This window comes from Enhydra lutris, unplaced genomic scaffold (assembly GCF_002288905.1).
Source record: "Enhydra lutris kenyoni isolate GAN:26980312 unplaced genomic scaffold, ASM228890v2 scaffoldscaffold22, whole genome shotgun sequence".
NCBI lineage: Eukaryota > Metazoa > Chordata > Mammalia > Carnivora > Mustelidae > Enhydra > Enhydra lutris.
The window spans coordinates 30,896,315-30,906,613 of record NW_019154106.1 but is presented as its reverse complement, the minus strand read 5'-3'; the positions used below and the strand labels follow the sequence as shown (position 1 = coordinate 30,906,613).

The 10,299-nt window shown below is 39.2% G+C and overlaps 1 pseudogene; it reads right to left on the bottom strand.

Annotated features, from left to right (window-relative positions):
• Window positions 1-7,687: 7,687 nt before the first annotated feature.
• LOC111149927 lies at window positions 7,688-8,464 on the bottom strand (annotated as a pseudogene).
• Window positions 8,465-10,299: the final 1,835 nt, after the last annotated feature.

Genomic DNA, 10,299 nt, shown 5'->3' with positions numbered 1-10,299 from the left:
TGGCTTAGTGGGTTAAAGCCTCTGCCTTCGGCTCAGGTCATGGTCCTAGTGTCCTGGGATCGAGCCCCACATCGGGCTCTGTGCTCTGCAGGGAGCCTGCTTCCACCTCTCTCTGTCTGCTTCTCTGCCTACTTGTGATCTCTGTCTGTCAAATAAATAAAATCTTTAAAAAAAAAAAAAGTAAAATTCAAATTGTTTCTATTTCAGCTTTCCTTAGTGGAACATTTCTGCATTACTTTTCAAAGATGGTAATAGTTAACTTTAAGTTTCAAGGGTAAATTTCTTGAACAGTTTTGCTTTTATTTGTTCATTATACCTATTTAGGAAACCGGACTTTTCATGAGCATGCACAATGTTTACAGAGAGAGGTATGTCTAATTTAGGGTAGGCTATAATAAAAGCTGTGTTTTGGGAAAATTACATCATGAGTTAACTTACTATTTTTTAATACAGAATTACAGACATGCAGAATACAATTAAATCGTCTAGATTCTTTTTATATTTTGCCTAAGTATAGTTCCAGGTGGCTAAATTATTTTTGGATACTATTAGTCTAACAAGCAGAAATAAAGTGATACAAACACTTCTGCTGTATATAGATCCTGCTGGAGAAGTTAATATAAGACCATAAAGATTAGTCTTACACAGTATTGGCCACAAACATTAAAGTAAAAATGCATGTATATATTTGAAGTAAATGGCATCCCATGTGATTCTATTCCTGTTTCTTTTACAAGTATAAGAAAATAGTTATCTTTGAAATATTATACTTGAGGGGCATCTGGGTGGTTCAAGTCATTAAGTATCTGCCTTTGGCTCAGGTCATGATCCTGGAGTCCTGGGATTGAGCCCTGCAACAGGGTCCCTGCTTAGCAGGAAGCCTACTTCTTCTCTCCCAGTCCCCCTGCTTGTGTTCCCTGTCTTACTGTATCTCTCTCTGTCAAAGAAATAAATAAAATCTTTGGGGGAAAAAAAAAAAGAAATATTACACTTGAGATTCTTCTATTTTTAAAATGTTACATCTACTTTATAACAAGCTGTTCTACCACCTGACAGAACATTCTCCAGAAAAATGCATTAATGTCCTCTCGAATATTCCATGTTCCTAACCCCTAAACACATATTGCAGAGCCCAGGTAATACGAATGTTCTGTAAACAAACACACAAAAAGTTTGTTTTTTCTAACGGGAATGGCTGTCTGAAGTGTATGTTTGTTACATAACGCGTCGTAGGTGAGTTTCATTGGACAAAATCTGGGCAGCTCCGTTCTTTGAAAGAGCTGTTGCTGTGCTGAAAAGGCAGATGGATCCACTGTGGCCTCTCCTCCCCACCCATCCTGGGCCAGGGAACAATGTGTTTGGGGGGGTCTTAAAAGGACTGTGCAGGTAACTGGAGATTTTCTGTTTACATTGCGGGTACCCTGAAAGAAATAGCTTAAGGTCCTTGGCCGACGCCTTGTGGCACTGCCTTAAGGTTTTTGCTGACATCTGCTGGTATCTGGTAAGTAAACTCGGCTGCTGCTACTTAATGCTTCATCTCTTTACTTCTAAATTAAACTGTGAACACTGGTAATTACATTGAAGTGGGATATTTTAAAGAACCCTGGAAGTAGAAAGGTTTCTCTTTGTAACATTCTTAGGTCTCACCCAGCAGGACTCAGCCAGGTTTCTTTTCTTAGGAGTATAAATGAGGATATGAAAATATGCACGGGCACTTCTGGATTTCACTTATTTTTATAAAGTTGAGAGACTTGGGGAAAATAACGCTTTTATCTACTTAGAAATAATCAAACACTCCATTGAACGTTTAGTTTGAAAGGCATAATAAATTCCTATAGAATTTATACCCCCAATTTATAGATTATTTGTAATGGCATAGTTGTGAGGGTTGACTACTTTTACCAAGATAATTTAAATTCCAGAAGATGAAGGAGATTTACCAGATAAAATGTTATTAACTCAGTTGAGTTAGTAATACTGCATCTTCAAGTGCAGTTTGAAAGTATTTAATCACAGCCCTATCAATGGCACTTAAACTAAGTGTATTAATTTTTTTCCCCTTAAAGCCATGAGGGAAAAATTTCTTTGTGAGACACTTAATGATTTTAAAACTTCAGTTTTCTCATTTCATATCACTGTAAGCAAACATCTGTTTTATTAAAGAGTTGCCATAATCTTCAGCTATGGTTTTGAGATAAATGACCTTATCAAAAGTAAAATGCTTACAAATACTTTCAGAATGTCCAAAACCCTCCAGTACTCCCAAGTTTGTTAGATAATGCATGATTTTCATTGTAAACACTCTGGATGATCCTTCTTTTACTTAGTTCTTTGTTCAGAGGCACATTTTGAGGCGAGGGCACACTTCTTTAATAAAATAATATGAAAACTAGACCCGGGTCAGAGTTGCAGAATTTTTGTCCTTTCAAGAGAACTTCTCTAAAACCAGGATGGAAGAATACAGCCAATAAAAGGAAACGATTCAGCAGGTAAATACTGTCTCTGTAAGTATCTCTTTGTTACCAACAACGAATCAGTCACATTAAACAACTTGAGAAATACACATTAAATTTTGGTTTTAATTATATTTTGGGAGCCCAAGTTTGTGATTTAGACTTCAAAGTAGTATTTAGTTTTTTTGTGTGTGTTTGTTTGTTTGTTTAATTGAATCGGTTAGTTGGTAGCATAAGATCAAGTAATGGTGGCAATACTGGTACCATGTGAGTGAGTTCTGCAAGGTTTTGGGTGAAGTACAGATTTAATCTTGGCGTTGAGAGGTAAAACGATTCGGGAATGTTCAGTGAATTCTGGCATCATTAAGGGTTTTTAAGTAACAAACTCATGCTTTCCCAGAGGTTAGTTAACCTTTTGATTTGGACTGAACTTTCCCGTTTTTCAGTTCAGCTTAGTATAGTGAAATCAGACCAGTCATTAAGATTTTATTTATTTACTTAATTAGAGAAAGAGCACCGTGCAAGTACTCCCACCAGCAGGGGGAGGGGCAGAGGGAGAGGGAGAGACGGATTCTCAAGCAGAGCACTGAGCAAGGAGCCTGACACAGGGCTCCATCTCATGACTCTAAGATATGACCTGAGCTGAAACCAATAGTTTGATGCTTAACCTACTGGGCCACCCAAATGCCCCTAGATCAGTTATTAAAAGAAAACCTGGAGGGCCAGTCTGATCATCTGGAGAAAACTTGATTACTTGAGGTGGGTTTTTTTGGGTTTTGTTTCTGTTTTCGTTTTTTTTTTTTTACCTTTTTGGTAAAATTACCAACATGCTTTCGTCATTTATGACTTAGTGAAGGGGACTGTGCAAAGAGCCCTTCTGCATAAAATATGGGCCCTACAATCTGGTGCATGCAGATAAGATGATTTTCCATAATATATAGCTTATGGCTTTTCTAAATTTGGCCACAAGACTTACCTATAGCAAATACTGAAAGGGAAACATTCCCAAAGCTTTTCAGTAAAAGTTTCCAACTCATCCCCGAAAGTTAGAGTTGAATAAATGCTTAATTTGTCCTTGATGTCTTTTTGTATCAAAGAACTTCACATAGATTTAAGGGTCAGAGAACAGCTAAACATACCTAACAGACCAACCTTCCCAATGTGTGACATACCCACAGCCCATGTTAGGGCCCTCAGACCTTTAGGAAGGGAAATGGCCCTAAGAGATTCTTACTCTGCATTTTGTTTTCCCCGGTCCCAACTGGTTGACCTTGGTAAGAGACCTGACCCAAGGGAAGCCAGTTTGGCCAGCAAAACTTACAAGTTAAGGGAACAACATCACTAAGTGATGAAAGAGTTTGAACCAATCAGATGCTCTCAAAATTTTAGACAAGATAGAGGAGAAAGAATACAGCGGTTTGTACAAGGGGAGACGAAAGGACAGAATTGCTAAGGCATGCTAGGGTTCTAGACCTACATTTGGGAGGCAATAGCTCTGGAAGCTGTCAGAGCTGCTGTCAGATTCATACGTCTGTTGTATTTTGTAAATACCCGCTTGGTGAAACCTAGCCACAAAGTCAAGATTCCATAATTTTCATTATGTATCCTTGGAACAAACACTCAATTAAGAAAACCTTAATGAGTTCTTTCACTCGAGGAGGCTTACTAACAGACCCTTACTCTTCTTTTTTTTTTTTTTTTTTTTTTTTTTTAAGATTTTACTTATTTATTTGACAGATCACAAGTAGGCAGAAAGACAGGCAGAGAGAGAGGAAAGGAAGCAGGCTCCCCGCTGGGCAGAGAGCCTGATGTGAGGCTTGATCCCAGGACCTTGGGATCATGACCTGAGCCGAAGGCAGAGGCTTTAACCCACTGAGCCACCCAGGTGCCCCGACCCCTACTCTTCTGATTAAGAGACGTGAGAGTGGAGGTGTAGTGTTACACTCCTGCATGTGTTAGCATTGTGTCACTGGAGAACTCTAGTCCGGTGTTTCTCGAATTTGTGCAACCATCAGAATCACCTGAAGGGCTTGTTAAACCACCGTCTGCAGGGCTAGGGTTGAACCCAGTTTCTGCTTTAGTAGGTCTGGAGTAGGGACAATTTGCATTTCTATCATTTGTAGATAAGGTTTGTAGGTGAGGTTGAAATGGCTAGTCTGGAAACCAAGCTTGAAGAACCACTGCTCTACAAGGGTGATTCTCAGCCTTGGATGCACGTAGGAGTAACCTGTGGAACATCAAAAAAATACCTTTATCTGGGCCTCACTCCCAGATATCTGGTTTAATTGGCCTGGGGTTTGACTTCAGCATTGGGAGGCCAACTCCCTTCTGGCTCAGTGTGGAGATCCGTCAGAATTCAAGGTGGGTGACTGGGATGGTTGATTTTCTGTGGCACCTCAGGTAGACGTGGTATCCAGTTTTTCATCAAGCATCACTCTAGATTTGCTATGAAGGTATTTAGATCTGATTAACATACACATCCGACTTTTAGTTAAGCAGATCACCTTCCGTAATGGGAGGGGGCATCATCCAACCAATAGAAAGTTTTAAAAAGATTGATGAACTCCAAAGAAGAACGAGTTCTGCCTCTGGACTGCCTTCAGACTCAAGCTGCATCGTCAACTCTTCCTTACACATTTTGGACTTGCCAGCCCCACAATCCTGCGAACCAATTCCCTAAAAAATCTGTGTGTGCCTTTCTGTGTGTCTCTCCCTGTCTCTTTGAATCTATACACCTACACCTTCTTTCATTTCTCTGGAGAACCCTGGTTAATACAATAACCCAGTTAGTCTCTATTCCAAATTGTTTCCCAGAAAGATCCTGGCTCTAAATCAGAGTGTGATTTCCTTCATTAGATTTTTTTTTTTCTTTTTCTATATCTCTGGCTTTAAGTGAGTCCGTGAATAGGTTAACTCAATCATTTTCACTCCTTTCTACTATCCATATTATCAAATCCATTTAGCTCCTCCTTGGAACATTTTTTTTTTAAATTGTATTTATTTATTTGAGAGAAAGAGAGAGCATGAGTGGAGAGAGGGTCAGCAGGAGAAGCAGATCCCTGCTCAGCAGGGAGCTTGATGTGGGACTCCGTCCTGGAACTCCAGGATCATGACCTGAGCTGAAGGCAGTTGCTTAACCAACTGAGCCACCCAGGTGCCCTCCTTGGAACATTCTTGAATATTCATTGTTTTTCATTTTCATTTTGTCTGTCATTGTCATTTTGGTGTCAGCACCAACATGTGCCTTTGAGCAACCACCCTCGTACTCTCAGCCCGCGTTCAGGTGGCATCGACCTCACTTCGTGACTCCAGGGGTGGGCACATCACCAAATCCTGGCCTTTGAGAGTGCAGCATCTCCCCAAATTTAGTGATTGCTTCAAGGATGAATACATGATCAGCTGAGCCGATCAAAGCCAGTAAACGTCAGCATTGCTGGGCCCAGAGAAAAAGAGAGACTTTTTTTTTTTTAAAGATTTTATTTATTTGACAGAGATCACAAGTGGGCAGAGAGGCAGGCAGAGATAGAGAGGAGGAAGCAGGCTCCCTGTGGAGCAGAGAGCCCGATGTGGGACTCAATCCCAGGACCCTGAGATCATGACCTGAGCTGAAGGCAGAGGCTTAACCCACTGAGCCACCCAGATGCCCTGAGATACTTATTTTTTAGTGAGAGTTTCTAATGTTACAGACAAAGGACTGGACCTGTTGGTGGCTTATCCAGACACCACTTAAGAATCAACCTTAGAGTGAAAGCAACATAGGTAAAATCAGAAGCCACAGACAGGCAGGGTTTGGGGACCTGGATCCGGCTATGTCTGAAGTCAGTCTTGGACTATTGAGTCACATGGGCCAGTCATTTTTCACTTTTTTCCCCATGATCGCCCTTTAAGTGAATAAAGTAGTGACCAGAAGGAGAGTTAACTATTCATACCAGGATCAAAAACACCAGAGCTCAAGGGTAAAATGGCCTGTTTGAACTCATGCCCTCGGAATGTCCGTGCGTTTTGAAGAAGGAGCACAAGTATCTGTGACCTACAGCCACATCTTTATTCCTCCTCCAAATTCTTGCAGAAGCTCCTCACTCTCTAGTTCTCGTGGACCTTAACTCAACCTCCTTTGAAGGATGAATGTAGCACAGACTATGGTAATTTGCCACTAGGGTCTGAAATTCTATAATAAAAAATGAGAGGCTTATCATTAAGACATCAGTGTTTTGGTTGGTATTACTTGCTTTTAAAGCACTTAGAATGTTTGAGAATTGTTTGTTTGTAAACCTGAAGCGCTTTCTCTGTAACCCTATGTCTGGTAGTTAGAACTCCCTCCTAGGTTAAATGATCAGAAATGTTTAATAGCTGAATCTGAGTTAATTGACTTGTCAAGCAATTAAAGATATATTGTTGCCTCAGATTAGTTATTTATAATACATTTCTAGCAAAGTGAAATTTAAGCGTTAACAGCTCCAATTCTTCTTCCCTTCTGCACTGAGCAGGGCACTTAATTCTATATGTTGAAGTAGAGAATGTGAGGCAGTGGTTTGAACCAGGGAAGGGGAACAAGACACAGTTCAGCCTTTTCTGTGTGTCCCTTCCAATGATAATAGTGCCAAAAAACAAAATGTACAGTGACCTTCTGATACTGGTATTTTAGAAAGCTGGATATTCTAAATCACTTTTGATAGGTATATTTGGATGCTTTCATTTTTTTTTATATCCATATACTGATATATTTTTAAAACTTTTTTAAGTTTTGAAATTAAATAAAACAAAACACAGATTATCTTTGTCATGAATTTCACAGGTTGGTGTATTTCTCAGGTTTTGGGGTTTTTTTTTTTTGGTTTGGTTTGGTTCCAAAATATCTTTGTAGGGATATTTCCTTGGCAAAATATAAACCTCTAACATTTGTATAATTTATTTATTTATTTTCACTCTTCAAAATCTTATTTCACTAACTTCAGGTCCAATTTCCATGACTGTTTTCTGGTCAATTTAGTATCCATGCTTGGCTGCCTAGAATGGTAGGTTTTGTTGGGTAGGGAGCAGAGACCATTTTAAGAAGCACCACATTTACTCATCTTCCACAAGGCAAAAGAGTTGAGCATCTGATTGTTCAAAAAAACAAGGCTTTCTCAGCATCCAGGAGGGCAGGCAGGCAAACCAGGCTGCAGACACTCTTGCATTTGTCAACATCAAACCAGAGAAAACCTATTCCACACAGATATGAAAGGGATCACAATTCATCTCTTCTTTTTCTGTTGCTGCAACATTTTCCTTCTTTTAATTATCATATCATGTCATTTCTCAAATCCTTCCTTTAGTCCATCTCCTATGATTGCACAGGTGAGCTGCAAATGCCAGGGAGTTGATGAGCTCAATTCACCCATAGAATTTCTCAATTTCCAACAGAGACAGTGAATTCCTCAGGTCTTGTTTGTTAGCAGCTCCAAGTATGGGGACTCTCTGATTTTTTGATACCCTGGTTATTTTATGAAGTTCAGTTGTGGCTTCTCCCATTCTTTCAACATCAACAGGGTCTACAACAAACACAATGCCGTCCATGCATCTGGTATATGACTTCCACAGTGGCCCTAATTTCTCCTGGCCACCTGCCTCCCAGAAGTGAAAAGTGACTGTTCTAGAATTTCCCAAGGTTACCTTAATTTTTTCAGTGTTAAATCCTTTGGTAGGTACAGTATTTACAAATTCATTGAACTGCAGCCTATATAATACAGGTGTCTTGGGCCACCTGGGTGGCTCAGTGGGTTGGGCCTCTGCCTTCGGCTGGGGTCATGATCTCAGGGTCCTGGGATTGAGTCCCACATCAGGCTCTCTGCTTGGCGAGGAGCCTGGTTCCCCTCTCTCTGCCTGCTTGTGATCTCTGTCAAATAAATAAACAAAATCTTTAAAAATAATAATAATACAGGTGTCTTTCCAGCACAGTCCAAACCTGGAATAACACTGAGAAAGGACTGAAATGAAGGCAGGCTGGACAGAAGTCTAGTCTGACAGTCCATTCCCCATTTCCACATACAAGTAAGTGATCCAAATTGAAATGCTTTCTTACTGCTTTAGTACTGCTCTGCCTAGGAGATCTAGCTTCAAGACTCTGGAATTGGAGTCTGGGTCCAAATGAGAAAGCATTTGGTAAGTGATTTTTGCACAGGGTTTGGGGGGAGAAGCACCCCACATCCGCTCAGCTTAGCTCTCTACGCAGCTCAACATTTGTATAATTTAGAGATATATTTGGATTGTTAAACCTTTGCTATTAGCCAAAACTTCGGTAAAAATAAACACGCTTCAGGAAAAACAAAACAAAACAAAAAAAACAAAAAACAAACAAAAAAAACCCCTGTTCTTATACTTTTACTTTTTTTTTTTGGTTTTTTTTTTTTTTTTTTGTTTTTTTTTTTTTACTTTTGGGTTTCAAATCTAAAAGAACTGATTCTATACAATTAAGAATTGGGACAGACCTTATAATAGAGTACCATTTTATACTTAATGAGTCTAACTCTTAGCAACATGCTACCCTTGATAGGTGTTCTCTCATTTCATCTTCCCACCTGTCCTACTTAGCTGCCACTTTTTCTTTTTCAATTACACAGTACAGTATTAGCAATTATAGTCACCCTATTTTATGTTAGATGCTGAGACCTTATTCATCATATAAACTGAAAGTTTGTATCCTCTTACCAACCTCTCCGTATTTCCCCTGTACACTAGTCCTCCCTACTACTCCCACCGCCCCCACCCAGCCCCTGGTAACCACTTTTCCATGCTCTGTTTCCAAGAGTTTTGACTTTTTGTTTGTTTGATTCCACATATAAGTGTTAATCATGAAATATTGTCTTTGCCTGGCTTATTTCACTTAAGCTGCTACTTTTCTAATTACGATTTAACAAATCAAGAAACTGAAGCTGAAATAATTCAGTAACTTGCCTAAGGTCACATACTTCATAGATGAAAGAGAAGTGAATCACGTGGGGTCTACTTGACTCCAAAGTTCAAATGCTGACCTATATTCACTGTATGTATTTGTTTTCCATTTAACTTATGAATGTGAACTTCCTATACAGGATTCATTGGAACTATTTGATTCTGGTGGTTTAGGCATTATTATGGCTTATTAATATAGTTACGATTCTAGTCAGGTATTATAGTTTCCTTAAGGTGTGTCCTGTAGTCGCCAGCATTCAGACACCTCCATAAAAATGGATGGAAAATGATTGCTTGGCAGGTTCCAGAATGTCTTTTGGCCTCCATTCTGAGGAGTCACTTTGAAGAATAAATATACACCTGATAAACGATAAAAACAGCTTTTCATTATGTCACTGGGCACATAATTTTACTTTTGTTCTGACGTTTAAATCCTTTGTATCTATCTCCAATGTACGATGCCCATATGCCCATAAGAGGGCGATGTTTTACTACAAACTTCCAGTGGACCGTCCTCCAACCTGCTTTGGATAAAGTATACAATTTAGAAACAAAATTTCTTAAGGTTAAACTGGAGTTCCATTTGTTTGAGCACCATTTGCTTAAACCCTTTCGGGGGAAAAATATTTCTTCTAAATATTATATGGAGAAAAGAAAAAATTTTCTTTCTCAACCATTTCATTTTTATATAAGTTGTTATTTCAGCTGGAAATCAAATATTTTATTGAAGTAGATTGTTGTGGAATATTCTAGAACCAGTCAACACTTCAATTATAAGTATTTGTACAATCCAGAGAAAAGAACATAGGTTTTGGCGTTAGAAAAACCTGAATTTGAATACTGTCTCTATTCCTTCCTGGCTCTATGACTTTGCATAAGTTACTTGGTTTCTAGAGGATTCAGTTTTCCCCACACG